The sequence below is a fragment of the Bactrocera latifrons genome, unplaced genomic scaffold, assembly GCF_001853355.1.
Source record: "Bactrocera latifrons isolate USDA-ARS-PBARC rearing strain unplaced genomic scaffold, ASM185335v1 scaffold_332, whole genome shotgun sequence".
In the NCBI taxonomy this organism is placed as follows: Eukaryota; Metazoa; Arthropoda; class Insecta; order Diptera; family Tephritidae; genus Bactrocera; species Bactrocera latifrons.
In genome coordinates this window covers 84198-104090 of record NW_017536971.1, presented here as the reverse complement: position 1 = coordinate 104090, position 19893 = coordinate 84198, and the positions used below count along the sequence as shown (strand labels likewise).

The following is a 19893-nucleotide window of genomic DNA, read 5'->3' as shown; positions in this document are numbered from 1 at the left end:
GGGCGAAATAAAAGTATGCGTACAAATAGAAGAAACAGTATGTGGGGGAGAGAATTTTGCATGCCACAATACCTTTCCGACACTGCAAACTGAAAAGAGAATGAGACGGTGGGTGTGCTTTATTTTAGTGGGCTCTGTTGATGACACTGACAGCCCAATTAAGAAGTTGGCGATTATAAAAAAATGTCAGATTGGTTGAAGCAGTGACAATGCCGACGTAATTATGTGTTTACAACAAGAAAAGAAATTTCCATATTTAGTTCGTGGCTTGAAATAGGTTCTGGCTCATAATTTGATTATGGACAGGTTTGCAATAGTAGAAAGCTTATGCAAATGTATATACTCGTAACACAAATTTCTGTAGACCGGTGCAGCAGTCCTCAGTAAAAGAATGATAACACCATCACCAAATGACCATCATGTATCGTCAAAGTGTTTTGGGCCTGTTAAAATCTAAYTGGACGTCTAATTCTAGCCAATTCGTCCTGTTTAATTAACTGAATGAATCTTTTGAGTTTTGTGCCAAACGAAATAATTAGATAATACAATAAACAAATTTTACATCGAATTTGTTTTGTTTAAACAGCATTCAAATACAAGAATGATAATACTATACATGAATAGGGATGTATGCTATCGATAGCCGACGGTTACGAAAATCTACTARAACTTTATATAGTACATAGATGGACTTCCTAATTCAATTTCATTAAATTAGTTTAAATTAATTTTCTAAATCGAACAAAATTTGTATTGCATGATTACATGGCTTTGCGCAATGTCTAATCGTTTTTAATATTTTGCGGCATTTTAAATCATCGATTATTGGGTAAATTGCGTTGGCCACGGATTAGCGATACGTATGACATTATGGTGTAAGTAAAGAGACCGACACCTCTACACGATTTCAATTTGAGAAGTCCGCTACTAACTGACCAACGACAGTAACCGTTGTTCCTGTGTGAGGTTACCAAGTCAAAGGCCTACGATATGTGTGGTGATGTGGTCTTTGGGGTTCACATAAACCATACTAAATGGCGGCCTTAACACCAGAAGCCACATTTTCTAAGCTCGTAACAACACTTCCCACATCGATGCCCACAATATTTTTTGCATCGATCACCGTGGTGTGCGTGGAAGCATTGTCCAGCATGAATATTGGCGTTCGTGGTGAACGCAATTTGTTGGCGACGTTTCCAAACTCACATACAGTGTGCGACAAATCTAAAGCACGGAATCTACCTTGTCGGTATTTAACTGAATAAAATCATAAAGTATATATTATTAATTTGTACTATTAGTTCATGTATTCTTCTTTTAAAATTAGTAAACATTAAACAAATTAACTTATTAAAATAATAAGTAAAATTCCGTATATGAAGAACTCCTAAAATTTATTACGACAAAACTAAAACACATAACTAAGAATTCACATTTATTGCACAGTAATTGTGTCTAACGGTTTTTAATAAATATGTGGTATATTTCTTTAAAGAACAGACTGACGCGACTGGAATTTGTGAGGATACACATAAATTGGACTATTACCAAATGGAAAACTGTGCGTTTTTCTGGCGAATCGATGTGTAATATCAAAGATATATGTATATGGGCTTAAGCTGGTAGGCAGTCTGAAAGAACAACGCCCAAATCAACGTTATAAAACAAGGGCGATGAAACATGGTGGAGACAGTATACTAGTGTAGGGTTGTTTTTCAGGGAATTCATTATATAAAAAGTATAATGAACAAATATAARCATAAATAAATTTTTCAGAATATTATGCTGCCGCTGCAGAAGAAATWACTTTAAAATGGAGTTATCAACATGACAACGACCAGAAACACACTGCTATTTGAGTAAAGCAGTGGTTTGTTGATAACAATATTGAGATTTTGAGATGACTCACACAATCACCAGATCTCAACCGCAAAGGGAACCAATAGGAAATTRTAGATCGAAAAATCAGACGTGAGAATTGTAAAAATAAGGACTTTTTATTCCTACAAGTAAAGGTAGCATGGAAAAGCATTTCCTGCGACACRTCAAATAAATTAGTTGAGTCCATGCTTCGCCGATGTGCAACYGTATTGAAAAATGAGGGATACGCAACCAAATATTGAAACTATTATAAAACCATTTCGTGCTTTAGTTTTGTCGCACASTGTATGTACGCAAGCACATACATGCACGCACATAAATAAAAAATGCCTGGTGGTTAGTGTGGCTATGTCCGCACATTATCATTCCAACACTATTGCCTGTGTTTTGGTTTTCGTTTTTCTCTTGTTTCGTCGTTTGATTATACGCGTTAGCATTACATTGGAATCCTTTGTTGGCTACCCAACAACTGATAATTACATGTCCGCATGGTCCCTTGTAACGACAAAAGCATATTCAACGACAGCTGGTCGCCATAAGCTTTGAAACGACCTCGAATTGATATGCTTGTGTTGTGAAAAAAATGTCTGTGTATATGTTTCACACAAGTATGCAAATACGTATATATGTGGGTAGAAATGTTAGTTAACAACCAGCAAGGATCTCATTCATGGCAAAATACATTAATGCTTTCACCAAAACAAAATATGCAAAATATCTTTGTTAACGTCAAAATACCCTTGAACATTTTTATTTAAAAGAATTTTTGAAAAGAATGTAGTAGACTTTGGTGATTCTAAGGCCTTATTTTCGAATCCTAGGGCTCTAAAATGTCCGATTTCTGCCCTAAATATTTTGAACGATTTTGTAATATATTTTAAACCTAACGATTGTTCGTAAGTATATAATGATTTTCAGATTGGTGTAACCGAACCGCCCAACCTCTTGTTGGCTTAATGGATAACTTGAAAACTTTAATATTTTACTAAACAGTTTCACCTGTGTTCACTCTCATATCATTATACGAAACATATTTTGTACGCAAGACCATAATTTTGAAYTTCCAGTTTGTATGGCAGCTGTATGTTACAATAATGACAAATAAGCAGCTCCTTGGAAAGAAAAAAACGTGTGCAAAATTTCAGAACAATATCTCGAAAGCTGATAGTCTAATTCGAGTATATGCGGATGGACGGACACCCGGTCTGGCTAAATCGGCATCATTTGTATACATAAATGTATATATATATTTAAGAGGGTTTCCTTCTGGRTGTTACAAACTTCGTGGCAAACTTAACCTGCCTGTTCAGGATATAGCAACAGCCTAAAAATGAAGCACCCTCCACCCTTACGCACATCAATTTACGACAAATACACGGCTGCCAACTATAAGCTGCTAACGAAGTAATGTTTGAGCAGTTATTGAATTTCGAAAAATTTCTACAGTCAACTTGAATTAGAGAGTAAAAATTAAGAAAATAAAAGTAAGTGAACGCAAAGTTAGAATATTAATTTCGACGTGAGTAGTAATAGAGACACTCAAAGCAAACAAATTACAATTGCATATATGAAATTACGGTATGTGAGAGTGCGCAATAACCGTTAAGTATACGAATTGAATGTGTTTCATGTTCGCATCTCGCTTCCTTTGTTTKCACTGCACTGCTCGCATTATTCGCTATAAAGACACAACATAGCACATTGTTGTTGCAARGCTAAATATATTGGGAAAATTACAAAACTAAAACATATCACATAAATTAAGCAATGGTTGAAGCAGGAATAAAAAATTGCAGATCTGACTCGCTCTGCATATTTCTATTGTTTTTACAGATAATAGGCCCAAATGCCCCGCCGCCTACGATACGCCTTTATCGCCGAATTCGCCCAATCAAGCATCGTAGCTTGCAAACGGTCGCTTGTGCACATCACCGTTAATGCGTGTACACATTGCACAGATTCATATGGACAAATACTAGTGAGTGCGAGTCCTCGTCTGCTTTTGGGCGCTGAAGTGAAAAAGGCAGCCGCCTCGAAAGAAAGAATAACATTTTCGCAATCGCTGCCAATTTCGCATTATTGCAAATGCGGCTGTTCCTACCAGCAAAAACAAGTAAAGTAACAATAATAGTAGCAATAATGGCCAACCGACAGAGAAACAGCAACAATAGCAATAACAATAACATTAGAAACTACTGCTACATTGATTCCTAAGCAGCGCATTCAGCATTTTTGCATTTTTGGCATTTCGCTTTTCCATTTTTACACTGTTTTCCACCTCCTTAAATATTAAAACCGCAAATTTTTTGTTAAGGATAAGAAATATAATTCAAAGAAATCGAATGCTGACCTTATTCTCCAGAATTTGCATATTTGTGCGAAGCACGTTATTTACTAGGATACCATAACATTGTTTTACTTTGCGATAAATTCAATGGATTTATATGTTTAAAACGGATTGAATCATTTTTCTAAATCCTTATGTATCCATCAATACTAAACTGAATAGAGCAAAAATAATGTATGCTATCACATCATTATAAATTTATGAGATATTTAGATGAGCTTCACCCATTTGAATCAATATATCGGTTTATTTATATTTTGTTAATATATTATATATCTGTCTCTTATACACATCTAGATGTGTATAAGAGACCTACCCAAAACACACGTCATATCTTCTATGTAAATGGTCGTTATGGAAATAAAAATAGCTCCATAGATCCCGCAATCACTAGATATTAATACTATTCAAAATATCTGGAGTTATTTGGAAAAACGTATTCGAAAACATCAAATTTCYTCGAAATAAGGCCAAAAATCTGGGTCGTCAACTTAGAGGTTCAAAATATCTGSAAATAATACAAGAAATCGAGTGGGAAGCATACGTCGACGTCTAGAGACAATAATTGCAACAAAATATAGCCCAAAAACCGCTCAAACTATTRCAATTACTTTGAATTTATTTAAATAATCATTGGTGTACGTAAACTTTTTTGATATGAATTAGGTGCATTTTAAGCTTTAGCAATAATTTTTTTTATTTGGGAAAAAAAAATATTTTGATATGCTATATTTAATATTAAATAAATAGTACATATCTTGAAATGGATAGAAAAACACACAAAATTTATTCATTTTGAAATAAATAAACGTGTCGTCATTTAATAGAACTAGGTGTATGTAAACTTTATTGGTCCACTGTATGTATTACTGAAAGAAGAAGCCCGCTGAGTGGGATACATACCGAGAGTTGARGGAAACGATACTCATTTGCAGACAGAAAAATAGAGTGGCCGAAATGCTTCAGTATGATCGAAAATTCTACGAAAAAATGCGGCGACTAACAGAAGGTTTTAAGACCGGAGTATACTCTTGTAGAACCCCAGAGCTGATATAGTAACCGATGCTCAGAGTATACCAAAATTATGGAGGAAAAACTTCTCTAGTGAATGGCAGTGAAAGCATAACACCAGGAGTTGTCGAACCCAATTTCCTATGACGTTTCATAGCTCGACCATGAAGAAGTTCGAATARCAATTACMCGTCTGAAGAACAATAAAGCGRCGGAAGCCGATGAATTGYTGTTCKAGCTATTCAAATCCGGCGAAGAAAAAGGAGAAAGCATCACCTTCATTGTAAAATATAGTCAGATGAAAGCATGYCCAACGATTCGAATTAAAGTGTGCTCTGCTCTTCCCATCCATAAAAAGGAATACCTCACAATCTGCACCAACTACCATGGGATTAGACTCCTCAATATCGCGTATAATAATGTTCTATCGAGCGAATTGTGAAAGAGACTAAAGCCCATTTAAAACTGCTTTTGACAGCGTTAAAAGGAGCTGGCTCTATGTCGCTWTGTGTGAATTTGGTATCCCCGCAAAAATAATACGATTGTGTAAACTAACATTAATCAACACAAAAACCCCATCAGGATAGGGAAGGATCTCTTCGARCCGTTTGATATCAAATGATATTTTAGACAAGACGACTTCCTATCGTGTGACTTCTTCAATCTGCTGCTGGAGAAAATAACTCGAGCTGCACAACTTAATCGAGCAGGTACAATCTTTTATAGGAGTGTTCAAATGGTAGCATATGCCGATGATATTGATACCATTGGTCTCAACATCAGCGCCCTTTGTTCTGCTTACCTCCAGAATGGTGGTGAACGAGAGCAAGACAAAATATCTTCTGTCGGCAAATAAACTCGCGACTAGGCTCCCACGTCACGATTGACAGTCATGASTTTGAAGTCGTAGATAATTTCGTCTATCTTGGAACAACAACAATGTCATCCTCAAAACAAACTGCAGCATAACTCTTGCCAACAGTTGCTACAGTTGCTTTCGGACTGAGTAGCCAATTCAGAGGTAGAAAGAAATGTTCTGCGGAAGATTTATGGTCCTTTGCGCAATGGCAACGGCGAATATCGCTTTCGATGGAACAATGAGCTGGACGAGTTATATGACGACATTGCCATAGTGTAGCGAATTATGAGACAGCTACTGCGATGGCTAGGTCATGTCATCCGTATAATTAAAAACACTCAGTAAAGTAGAATATTCCAGAAGAGCGGAATGTTGAAACTAACATAAATGCGATAACTCAATAAGTACATGATTCAGAGATCTTAAATATAAATAATGTAATTACATGTAAATAATATATTTTTACTTAAAATCCTTTATATAAGTATTTAGATCAAATTTAGTGCGCAGAAATACCTCCAAATTTATATTTTACCCTGCAAAATCCATATGATTCTTTCACTTTTCATACAAAATACATGTGAGGACGTGGTTCCACGCACTTGTCGGAAAAATCACATATCTCGAGACCCGACTGACTGATTTCGACTAAGTTTGGTACGGAGGTTCCTCTYACGTTTTTGTCACATTACAAAAATGAGCAACCAAGCCTACTTCTCAAATAGCACARTCTTAAATTCCACTTGATTCSTTCACTTTCCAGTGCATAAATCAAGAAGCAATTGATATAATGGGATTAGCCTCTTCACAAATAATTTCACTAAAGTATGGCATCTTTTGATCGGACATGTGGACTCCAGTATCTACAGTTKAACTTTTGACTAACAATATCGGGCAATGTATGGAATAAATTTGAGAAGAAGATTAAAATTGAGAGAATACCCTCTCCTGATAATAGTATATCAGTGTATTAAAATGGGTTGAATCACGTCAATAATACCCTCTACTCCAATATTATTAGAAAGGAATTTCTCGGACTTTGATTCTTGGAAGTTACAAGAGTATAAAATCTTCCCTTCCACCCAAATTTTTTATTTGTTGCGGTTACACCCGAACTTATCCCTTCCGTACTTGTTATATCAATAATCATGTTGGAATTATGCGCCTTACATTAAAATTATTCAACGAATCGAACATGCCTAATGCGCTACTATTTATAGTTGTTTAATTTAGTYTTGCCACAACGTGACGCAACCATTACAACCAGGCGGTAAACATATTGCTCCTTTGAGTGGTAATAAGAACATTCGCAACAGCAACAAAAACAATGTCGTAGCAATACGAGTTAAACAATTTCCAAACTGCTTTATTGAAAATTGTATGACTTTCGTCACAGGTATCTACATACCTCTATCTACCGGCAACAACATTGAAAACAGGAGACACTTTCATTCTGTTGTAAGACATTGTATTCGCATACTGATGGTGTGATAGCAAACAAATGGTCCTTTGATCCTTCCTTGCGTATCCAGTATTTGACAGGCAGAAACATCAATCACAAATACGACGCAAGTGCACAAATTTGTTGAGCATAGCAAAGTACAAATCAAATAAAGCAAATTGGATATGTGCAAAAAGCCAAATAACAGGAGGTTTGTAGTGCGCAAGAGGTGGACAAATGCGGCTATGGTGTACGTGAAGCAAGATAGTGGATTGGAGACGATGATGTAGCTCGAATTTCGGCGAGTTCAATAGTTAAGTCAACAGTCAGGACGACTCGACGAATGTCCTTCGACATGTTGTCAACAGCTTAGCGGAGTTACGTCAGTATGCTCTTGTATTTGTGATTGTGCGCATTCATCAACAAGCGTATGTAAATTTGTGTGAGATGAAAATCAAAATATCTTGATAAAGGAATTATATCTTGTTCGAGCTGGATTATCTGTCTATATACATATTTATCTTTATGTATATTTGTATATGTGTGCACATTCATAAAGTGTGCAACGATGTCATTACCAGCAATCCAATGATTTAACTTCGCAAGCGCCGAAGCGAAAGCGCCAAAGTACCTACTGCTGCAGGAAGTACCCCAACATCACAAGTTATAACAACAGCAACAATTGCCTTACGAAAATAAAATTAAGTTTTATTTGTAACATTTCTACAATGAATATATCGTTAAACCTATTGATATCTTATTTTTTGTATTTTTTTCTAGTGTTCCTATTGCAGTCGACATCCGTTGACTGCTGGTTTCTTATTTTATTGCAATTGTTAGGCCCAGCCATTTACTCTCTTTTCGATTATATTATTTTATTCCATTTTATTTACCTTACTCCTTTGCGATTTGTATGTCTCGATTTCGATGAACGTTCCGTTTTTGAAAAGGTATTCATTTACATATGTTTGTACCCATGTGTAGTTAAGTATGTAGTACGATCAGTTTGATAYGTGCATTTGTACCTATCGGAGTAGCGTGTTCTTCTGTTGTTGTGACTCAATCACTTCTTCACAAATACGATTTATTAAATTTCTTCACTAATATTTATTCATTACAAATTATATTTGAACTATTTGTTTAGAAATTGTTGATTTTTTACTAAACCTATTAACAGCACTTTCATTTTTACCGACAGGAAAATGGGTCAAAATTCTAGGTATATTTTAAATTATTTTGTAGTTTCATAGAAGGTACCGCACGAACTCACAATCGACGTCTTCTTCGTATCCGAAATTAGAGGAAACGATGAAAAATTTGTTTTACCATCCACCGCATTCTCAATAAYATGTTCGGCGGGACTGAGAACTATCTTCAAAGCAAAGGCAGTCCATACCACAAAAATAGTAAAGAAAAGTTAGAAGATTGATATTATCCGGATATGAAATTAAGGAGGCAACAATTAACTTATGAATAAATTGTTCTTAAATACCTTTTTTTAACATACGAATATTTCAACCAATATCAGACATATACCTTGCTGTTTTATATTCAGTATTAAAAATCTATGTATGCGTATATAATTATGCATATAAAATTTGATAAACCAAATCGCAGCTCTTTTGTGGAAGTAATGAACTATCTTTAAAGAAACGGAAAATAAAATTTGTCCTGAAAGCTCATAAATGGCATCTGCGTGAGCACGAAAAACGGTAATTCAATAAAACGATCTCACTCACGACTTCCCTGTATGCTCAGCACTTTATATGCGTTCGGCATTTGCAAATAAATAAATGTTAAGCAACGGCAAAATGAATAATGACATTCAATTATGAATAAATTTTCAGCATCAGATAAAACAGAAACAAAACATAGCACATACATATTTATACACATCCATTATACATACATATCTATGTACGAACGCAGATCCACTCAAACCACAAACAATCAATTGTCGATGTGTGCTGATGAGAACTAAGAAATGTCGTTAAGGACTTGATGCGCGTAAAAGACAGCAACCACCAGCCGCCGAACAGCTACGCCGCAGATGTCAATTCAAGTGCTGATGCGGAAAAGTGAAGATAAAAAATTAACCTCTGCATTGACGTCCGCAACGGCAGCACCAGACACAGTCATACGGTGAGATGGAGGAGTTTTCAGGGCAGACATGACGGTAAGTGACAGTGAAGCATCGAAAGTTACTGAATCGGCTGGTAGCCCTGAGAAACTGATGTGTGGAATACAATGCTCGCGACAGACTGCAAACGACATCTGTCAAATATTAAATTACACACGTTCTTATGGACGGACCTATTTTGACAGCTGAACGACTACACGACCGCAGGCCGACAGTTATGGTTCTCGCTAACTTCAATTTTATCCTATATTTGCCAACGACAGTAGGACGACAGTAGAGTTGACAGTAGAATGGAAGATAGAGAGATGAGGTAGAGTGGTGTTGCCACTAATATGTAAAATGTGAAATTACCCAAAGCTCTAACAAACCTGACGTTATTTTACAAATAAAAGCATAAAATAKCTCTGTTACATCATTTATAATAACAATTGATAATTTAAAACAAATAAATTTACCTATTTACTTATTTTTTGCTTAAAAATTTCACTTTGAACAAAATATTAAAATTTCATTGAAGTGCAAGGTATTAGTATGCCCACAATGAAATTGTGTAGATGCAAAATGGACAACTGCGTAGTTTTGTGTACATGCCGGCCATTGTTATGTTGCTGCCCTCTCACAAACGTTTATATAGTAGGATTCACAMCGCCATTTTCAGTTCACTGTCGTGCTGCTGCAGTCTGTCGCGAGCATTGTGTTCCTCACATGAGGAAGTCGAATCAGTGCAGGTGCGACAAATGCCTGGAATATCAGACATTGTTGRATGCCTGAATGTCAGCACTCAATACCAAATTAAGTGACGTTGCTGCTTGTACTAGTGCTTGGGTCGTAGTCGTTTGTGGGCTGTTACTCTGCCAAGAGAACATGCTGCTTTTGCTGCTCRCTTTCTTTCATATTGCCAGCATGTTTGTGGTGGCCGACAACGTCAGACACGGAAAAAATTAAAAAAAATTGCAAAAATAAAAAGTCCATGGTATCAATGTGGGCTACATGATGACAATGAGCGCGTCACTGCGTTAAGACGGCTCTAATGCTCTTGTCTATGAGTAGCGCGCTGCCGTTGCAGCACAGCAAAATTGATGACACCCATAAACGTTGGGCAATAGGGCAAATAGTGGCCGGATGATGAGTCGACACTGCGCCAATGTTAAATCATAATGTTGAAGGCATAGAATCCGTGTTGCTCAACTAAAGTGCTGTCAGTTGTCTATGCAACTGCCCGACTACCGTTTCTTTCCCCACGTACTAAGCGTTGAGCAATGCATAGCGCGTTGTATCGACATCATAATAAATGAGGCACTGGAAAATAAAAGAATTACATTGACAAGAGATAGGATAGGATACAGACAARGATAAAATTGCGGAAAATCAACCCTTAATAGTAATAGTGGGGTTAAGCGCAAATATTTACGTCCTGAAATACTCATAGTGTTCACAAGTAGGAAAAAAATTAATTGTCATACGAAGGSAGCTGATGGTCCCACTATTGTTACTAACTATATACTTTTTAACACCTACCAATTATTGTGCCAAGGAAGGCACTTGAAATTAAATTTGCTTTCACCAAATTACTTAGTTTTGTTCACCTAACGGTTATATGCATTAACCAAAATTCATCGAGATTGATATAAGTATATATATATATATATATATGTATATATATATAAATGATCAGACTAGTTTACGACGAGACTAGTTGAAACTCGGGTGACTGTCTGTCTGTCCGTCCGTCCTTTCAAGCTATTACTTGAGAAAAAATCAAAATGAAAATTGGTATGCGCGTTCCTTCAGGAAAAATTTACAAGTTCGTCATTGTCACCCATAAAACTCTAATTTGGCACAAGGGATTGCAGTAGCAAGGGGTACTTGTGGGAGAAAATTTTGAAAATGTGAAAGTGGCCCCTCTCTCTAAGATTAATGCRTATATATCCTAAACTACTAAAGCAAAAACAGCAAAAGTCGTCAAGTGCAAATATATATATAGGAAGTGTCACCGTCAGGTAGAAATGGATGAAATTGGATGATAACCCCGCTCACTCCCCATATAAGGGTACTGCTTACGCCAGAGACATTAAATACCCCCGAAATGGTATGACACGGCTTTAAAGCAGCCGTAGTCAAAATTGAACGACGGATGTGGCACCGTCCACTTTTAGTTGAAAACACATATTTTCCTTTTCCAGTATATAAACTAATTACAATAACGAGATAAACCTTTAGAGTATGCCACCATATGGCCAAATCTTGTCCAAATCCAACAGAAAGTGTTTAAGACCATTGGTACCGAATATTTAGACCCCTATACCTATAGTTGTCTTTCTATTGAAATWATTTTTCAATGTGTCAAATTTATAATTGAAATGTAGAAAGAATACTTTCCTGATAGTAGMATGYCTGTGTGTTATAAATGGGTGAATCKGGTCAATACTTACCTTATCCCCYATTATACCTAATAGTTATAAATATTTTCGAACTTCCGGAGGACTAGGCAGTTTTAAGAGAAGGCTTTACAACTTAAAGCGCTTGGAAAAGTATTTCAACGACTAATTACCAGATTAACAAGTTCGGTCTGAATACCTCTAATATGTTGTAAGATAGAAAAGTCACTGTAAATTTAAGCAAACTCTTTTGAGTGTAAAGCAGCTCTTTTTCTAATTTAAATAAAGATGTTTCTAATAAAAATATTGCGACTTGCAACTAATTAGGATAAATATGCTTTTCATATACACAAAACTTTCTATTTATTTATATGAGTATATGTATATAATATTTATCCGCATTATTGCAGGAGGGAAGTTTAAAAAAGGAAAGAAGTTTGTTTTCCAATATAATTCAATCCGTCTTGTTTACAAAATATGAAAAAAACGATAAATACAAAGGAAATATGCGAAAGAAAGCTGATACAAAAAAAAAAAATAAATTCAAAACCGAATTCTCATTTGAGAATATATTTCACTTTCCCAACTCTGTTATTTGTAACAAAAACAACAATATATTTCAGATATAAAAATTTGGTTTTAAGAAAGAAGCAGCAGACAAAGCCAGAAGAAAATACAGAAATAATTAACTGCATCTTGAAACTTACGAACAACAAAGAGTGACAAAATTAAAATTGTGAGAGATTGGAACTTCCTAATAAAATAAAAATCCCGAGAGTTCTCAYATATGCTTGTACACAAAGTAAACACACGCGGCCATATGCTGACACGTAACCCTYTAATTAACAGCAAAAATGATTATAATATAATTTAACGACAAGTAAGAMAAATTCTTGACTCCAACAAAGTGTTATGTGGAAGAACCTCGACAGCACCAACAAAACCAACATTTTCACACCCTGGGCAATGACATTGGGACATGAGCACACTAACAGCAATAGGAAAAGTAAAAGTAAAAAAAAACAAAACAGATAACAGCAAAAAGTTTACTGTGATTAAAAACTTTGAATGTGTTAAAAGAAAAATACGAGCACTCATCCTAAGCACATAACTTAAATGTACGCRCATTTATAAATAAACGAAAGGGTGACGCTAAGAAGATGCCGCCGTCGCCGAGTTCTGCAGTTGGCGTGTTGAATTGAAATTGAATGAGTTACGCAATGGCAGCGAACCATACTCGTTTGCTAAAATGAGTTTACGTAATCAGGACAACAATTTATTTACAAAAAATGATTTAATTTATCATTGAGACAAAGTGCACATGACTGCGTACATACACACTATCCAAAACAAGACATAAAGATGTAATTTTAATTCATGCGGAGGTCAGACAAAGACCTCGTTAACTTTTAAATACAGTTAACTGTTTCTGTCATAAAAGAAATTTCCGCCTTAAAAGAAATTTCGCTGAAATTCCAAAARATTTTTGAAAAGAGAAATCCTATTATAATGACCGCAAATTTGCTTAAAAACATCAACAATTCATGTTCATCACAACAACAATCAACCCTGGTTGCCGGCAAGCTCACACATTCAAATAGTGTGCAGCCTATTTTCTACAACTTTTGTGTTAACCAAGAACACAATTATTTATAATATTACTAGTATTGTAAAAAAAGTATTAATCAAAAATATAAATAATTGCCTTTTTAATTATGAAAAATGAACAMCGCACTCATGAAAGATATGCATATCTATTCTAATGTGCTACCAAAAAAAAAAAAATCTAATTCTCACTCAATATTAAAGGGCGTATATAATCGTTGATTTTTCTCTTTCGAAGCCAGTAATAAAAAAATGTACACCCTGTCTGGAAAGTATCGGTAATTCTTCATTTAAATCTCCCGCTTATATGAAAGACAGATAGATTTTTCCCCTGCGTTGGTACAACTGTTCTTAATTTTTATGTCAAAAATTAGCGCGATCTGTCAACCTGTGTATTTACACCGGCTGTTTATTTTGGTCGACATTAGCTCCCGCGTAGAATTTGTTTTGATGTCTTCAATTAACAGTTTCCCCGGAGCGGTTCTTTAACTTACAACAATAGCCAGAAGTCACATGGAGTTAAATCAGGTGAATACGGTRCTTCTTTTTTCTTCTTTATCGGCGTAGACATCGCTTRCGAGATACCGTAGCCAGTTCCACCTGGTCCTTCCAACGGAGTGAAGGTCTCCCTCTTCCCCTTCTTCCCCCCGGCGGGTAATGCGTCGAATACTTTCACAGTTGGAGTGTTTTCGTCCATTCGGACAACATGACCTAGCTAGCRTAGCCGCTGTCTTTTAATTCGCTAAACTATGTCAATGTCGTCGTATATCTCATAACCTTTCACTCGAAACTCCTAAARCCGACTTCTCAGATGTTGTCATCGTCCATTCCTCTGAACCATATAGCAGGACGGGAATAATGAGTAACTTATAGAGTTAAGTTTTGTTCGTCGAGATATAACTTTACTTCTTAATTACCTACTCAGTCCAAAGTAGCATCTGTTGSCAAGAGTTATCCTGCGTTGGATCTCGAGGCTGACATTGTTGTTGCTGTTAATGTTGGTTCCAAGACAGACGAAATRGAAGGAGGTGGATGGAGTCAAGTGTAGAAGTTCTCGCAAGTGAGGAAACTTCTCTGATTTCCATTCACTAGGGAGTGGCCAGAAACGATTCTCTTACATATRGCTCAAGCAGCTCACGAYTTCCGGTCCTAAACCAAGTATCCTCTGGGTAGCCAGAAAACATCCATTTGRARGCGASCTAAAATGAGAAGGCGAAACATCCTTCCATAGGGTTGTGCGCTGGGATTGACCCGCCACGTAAAAAACACTACCAATGAARAATAAAAAATAATTCTTAGGCATTTTGCACTTGCTTGCTGGTTAGCTCATCGCTCAATTGAAATAATGTAAAAAACTTATTTGGCCTTTGATGAAATTCTTTTKCAAAATGTTGTGGACGACTGCAATCAGCGAACTTTTTTCACTCATTATTGTCAATTACCACGCAATCAACGAACACATAATCCTTTATTCTCTCTGTACCCTTCCCATTATCTTCGTACTTCGGCGTCACTAAGACTGTCAATCGCTGTTTTCACCACCACCAAATCTTCCTACTTGGCATTAACTCGCACTGTTACTCTTTGCAACCGTTTCTTAAGTTTTCATTTTACRGTTTCAATGCAATAATTTCTCTTTTGTCAGTCGTCTGTGTTTCAATCTTTCTTTTCYGAATTAAAAAAAGTTAACATGACTGCTTGAAATAAGCCTATAAAAATTTACGATAAATGACGCGCACCGCCATAGAATCACAATTACCCAACCAATGACTTTTCCGTCCCTCCTCACTCCCCAGTCCCACGTATCCTCCACTGAAGCTTAAAAGTATCAAACAATGCTCCCAATAAGGATAGTCTTTCCCATCTGAATGTATGCACATAAGCATGTGCCTCTGATTTTTTGAAAGTATTGCGTTAGTTATTGCAAGGAACAATGCACTAAATTGCCGAAATGGATTGAGAGTTCTTTGCAAAAAGTGGCAGGCAATGCAGAGTGCTCTTAAAGCATTGTAGATCTTATATATGAATTATCCTCTTATATGTATCGTATGCTGTTATGTAACACGCCATGCGCCTATGTGGCGCCACTGTAATAGTGTTGGTTATCGTAGAGCTCGAACGCTTGTGAGGTTTGGCGAATGAATGGCTTGGAAAAGGAGTAAAAAAATGGGCGCAGCGCCCGAAACTATGCCACAAAATTGACGATATAAGCGCGAAAATATGCTTTTTCGGATTTAAGTACACGCTGGTATACGAATGCGAACAGTTGTATGCTACAAATACATGTCAATACGTACGTGTATTGTTAGATGTATAGTTCTACGAGCTTCAATTCTGATTTCMCAATTTTTTGATTATTCAGCCGCAGGCATCCAAATAAATTTACACTCTTGCTTCGMCGCTTTTATTACACTCTTCAAGTTATAAAATGCTCATACAGGAATACTAATATACATGTACTTATGTGAAGACACACATTTAACTAAAAGTTCTGGAATTTGTTGATATTTAAGTTCGAATTTTTTTCTATTTCGTTAAAAAAGTAAAAAAGTGTACTGAAATTAGACTCACGTAACATAGTATTTAGGCATGGATGTTGTCTTATTTTTCCTATATTCATTGGTCACATTTTCTTTAGCAAACTCTAATGTATTTCAACAACAACGAATGTTTTTTTCGCTTGGTAATCTGGAAAATTTGGTTGATAGACACCTCTAAGAAAGGCAAGCATGAGCTCTTAGTTGTAACGGTAAGACCCTCAACCTAACGGTTTTCTTTTTTCCTCTTATTATAAGACAGAAAGATTAATATTTTGCTTCCAACTTCATGAAAAATATCTCGTTTTGTGGGTTTTATTTTGATAAACTAAAATCTCTTCAAGAGAGGTCTGTAACCTATTTGTGCAATCCCAAGTGTTTAAAGTTTGCTTATAATTAAATAATAAAATTTTTTGCTATACAAAATAGATCTACATAATTTTTCGATTAAGTGAAGCGTTTACGAGATATTCATGGTCAAAAATCAACGGAAAAAATTATGTAAAACTAAAATTGGAASAAATAAAATATAAGTAACCATTTGCGTAGATCACTAAATTTAATAAATAACCAAAGAATTTTCCGATCTATAATATTTTTTTGTCTTTGAGTTTGTGAACTTAACAAAGAACTGAACTTTAACAAGAAAAAATAGTTTTTCAAACTTTAATCGTTAATATCCTTTAAACGGTTTGGTTTTCGAACGAAATTCACAAAACGAAATATTTTCAATATATTATATCTTATATAATGTGGAAATACTTTGACTGTGACTTCCGTTTCCGCATCAACGTCCCTTCCCTTTCGTTTGATGAAACGTAGCTTCTCTATGGCATTGACGAATGTCGAAGTTTTTTAGGGGATCAGTAGGAAAATCTCTTTAAAAAAAACAATTTTTTTTTAGATTTTCTGTTCCCTTATACCCTTAGAATTAATGTAGAGAAACCCACTTTACCATTGGAAGGTTTCGAAAAAGGCCCAAAAATAATAATATCGCACGACAAAATTTATGTAAAAAACATGGGGAAAAATTATAAAAAACGCTAATTACTTTTTTATTTATCAACATTTTTTYATGATTCTCATAGATACCAATAACCATTCACGTACATTTTAAGAATAAATTGGGTTTTTGTGTTTCAGATGATCCAAAGAAGAGAAATCGTGTCCGCCACGGAAAAAACGCATCTCATTCACCCAGCCATTTYTCCGASAGATGTCATCAAAAAATTCTGAAAAAATTTGTTTATAYACTCCACGATATATATATTCTATGAAAAAAAAATGTCAAAAAACAGGCCAGATTACCCTACTGACCCCTTACGTATTGAAAATTATTTTCTCTGTAATAAAACGGAATGAAAACAAGTAAGGAAGGGCTGATTTCGGGTGTCACCGAACAATTTATACTCTCGCATCAAATACCGTATTTGTGTAAAGTTTTATTTAGCTATCATCATTGGTTCCCAATGTATATATTATACAGAGAAGGCATCATATGAAATTCAAAATAGAAAAAATTACATTGGAAGGTTTTACAACCAGTAAAACGATTTCACCCATATTTTGTACATATCATCAGGGTGTAGAAAATATTACATATCGAATTTCATTGAAATCGGTCGAGTAGTTCCTGAGATATGGTTTTTGGTCCATAAGTGGGCGACGCCACGCCCATTTTCAATTTTTAAAAAAGCCTGGGTGCAGCTTCCTTCTSCCATTTCTTCCGTAAAATTTAGTGTTTTTGACGTTTTTCGTTAGTCGGTTAACACACTTTTAGTGGTTTTCAACATAACCTTTGTATGGGAGGTGGGCGWGGTTATTATCCGATTTCTTCYATTTTTGAGCTGTATATGAAAATGCCTGAAGGAAACGACTCTATAGAGTTTGGTTGACATAGTTGTAGCAGTTTCCGAGATATGTACAAAAAACTTAGTAGGGGGCGGGGCCACGCCCACTTTTCCAAAAAAATTACGTCCAAATATGCCACTCCCTAATGCGATCCTTTGTGCCAAATTTCACTTTAATATCTTTATTTATGGCTTAGTTATGACACTTTATAGGTTTTCGATTTTCGCCATTTTGTGGGCGTGGCAGTTTGCCCATTTTTCCCATCTTCGAACTTAACCTTCTTATGAAGCCAAGAAATACGTGTACCAAGTTTCATCATGATATCTTAATTTTTACTCAAGTTACAGCTTGCACGGACGGACGGATGGACAGACAGACATCCGGATTTCAACTCTACTCGAAATTCGGTATATAATATTTTCTTAACACACTGATGACATGTACAAAATATGGGTGAAATCGGTTCACAACCACGCCTCTTACAATGAAACGCTATTTTGAATTCTATCTGATGCCTTCTCTGTATAATATATACATTAGGAACCAATGATGATAGCGAAATAAAACTTTACACAAATACGGTATTTGATACGAGAGTATAAAATGTTCGGTGACACCCAAACTTAGCCCTTCCTTACTTGTTGTTTTTATATTTATGASCTATCTAAGATTTCAATATATGGCAGCTTTATATGTTTGTTTTCTTCATGTCTGTTTAGAGCTTATACCTCGTGTGGATCCTACTTCTTCCATGCCCGATGTCTATGTGGGATAACAGGTTTTTACTATCAAATAATTTGCAATTGCAATATATTMCTGCTGATATTTTTATGGACATATTATGGACATATTATGCATGTTTGCAATTCTTTTTCATTTCACCATAAACATATGCGTTTTTTGTTGTATACATGCACATACATTTTGTGCCATTGAACATTTTGACACTACACCTACGCCTACCTACCTACATACCTACAAAAAACTTAACTATAATTTAAAAAGTCTATCACAGCCTACAAAGCACCGAGCAAAGGACATTTGGCATTTCGCTTCGCATCCATGAATTTGCTCCCGTATGTGAGTCGTTGTCTACTCGTACACCTACTATTTTGAGAAACAAAAACTTGCTGAAAAGGATTCGCCTCCAGTTTAAGGCACCATTTTTTTTTTTTTTTTTTTTTTGTTGTCTTTGCTATTTTAGTTAAGCATACCCTTCTGTGTTTGGTTCGTGCTGATGTCGCCTATTTATGTTTTCTTGGCTTGCTTTGCCTTGCATTATTTGTCCATAAATTTTTGTATGCGAATTGAATTCACAAATCTATTCACAGTCGGTCGTTTATTCTTTCAACGACCGCAAGCATTGTGGAGCCTTCTCGCTTGCGTTTCGGCCGCCTCATGACTGCCACTTCATCTTTGTTGTTTGCTACGCATTGCCAATGACCGGCGGGCCGGCTGACTGGTGGGGCTCACAGACCATAAATCCCAAAATGTCTTTTGACACATGAATATGTGAAGCATTAATACTGCCAGACGACATTATTTTATTATCATCGCAAATGGGTGGGCATTGCAGTCAATGTTTCACGACAGTGGTTTCGGCTTTGAAGAAAGCAACAAATTTGCTGCGTTTCAGCCCTAAAAATAAAATATATTATGAATGTTTATACATACGAGTAAATGTGTATGTAATAAGTCAGAACTGCAAACCCATACACACTAGTGTGGAGGAAATTTTGCGGATAGCCGATGAGCTGAGAATAACTTGAATCTGGAGTTAGTGGCTTTAACTTCCGCTGCCCAAAGAATCATAAAAAGAAGAAGAACATATTTAACAGAAGCG

At 35.8% G+C, this 19893-nt stretch overlaps 1 protein-coding gene across 1 annotated transcript in view; it reads right to left on the bottom strand.

Annotated features, from left to right (window-relative positions):
• The window catches only part of LOC108971263 (tyrosine-protein kinase Drl), a 108404-nt gene that overhangs the window by 5011 nt on the left and 83500 nt on the right, over window positions 1-19893 (bottom strand). The gene's annotated exons all lie outside the window — the stretch shown is intronic.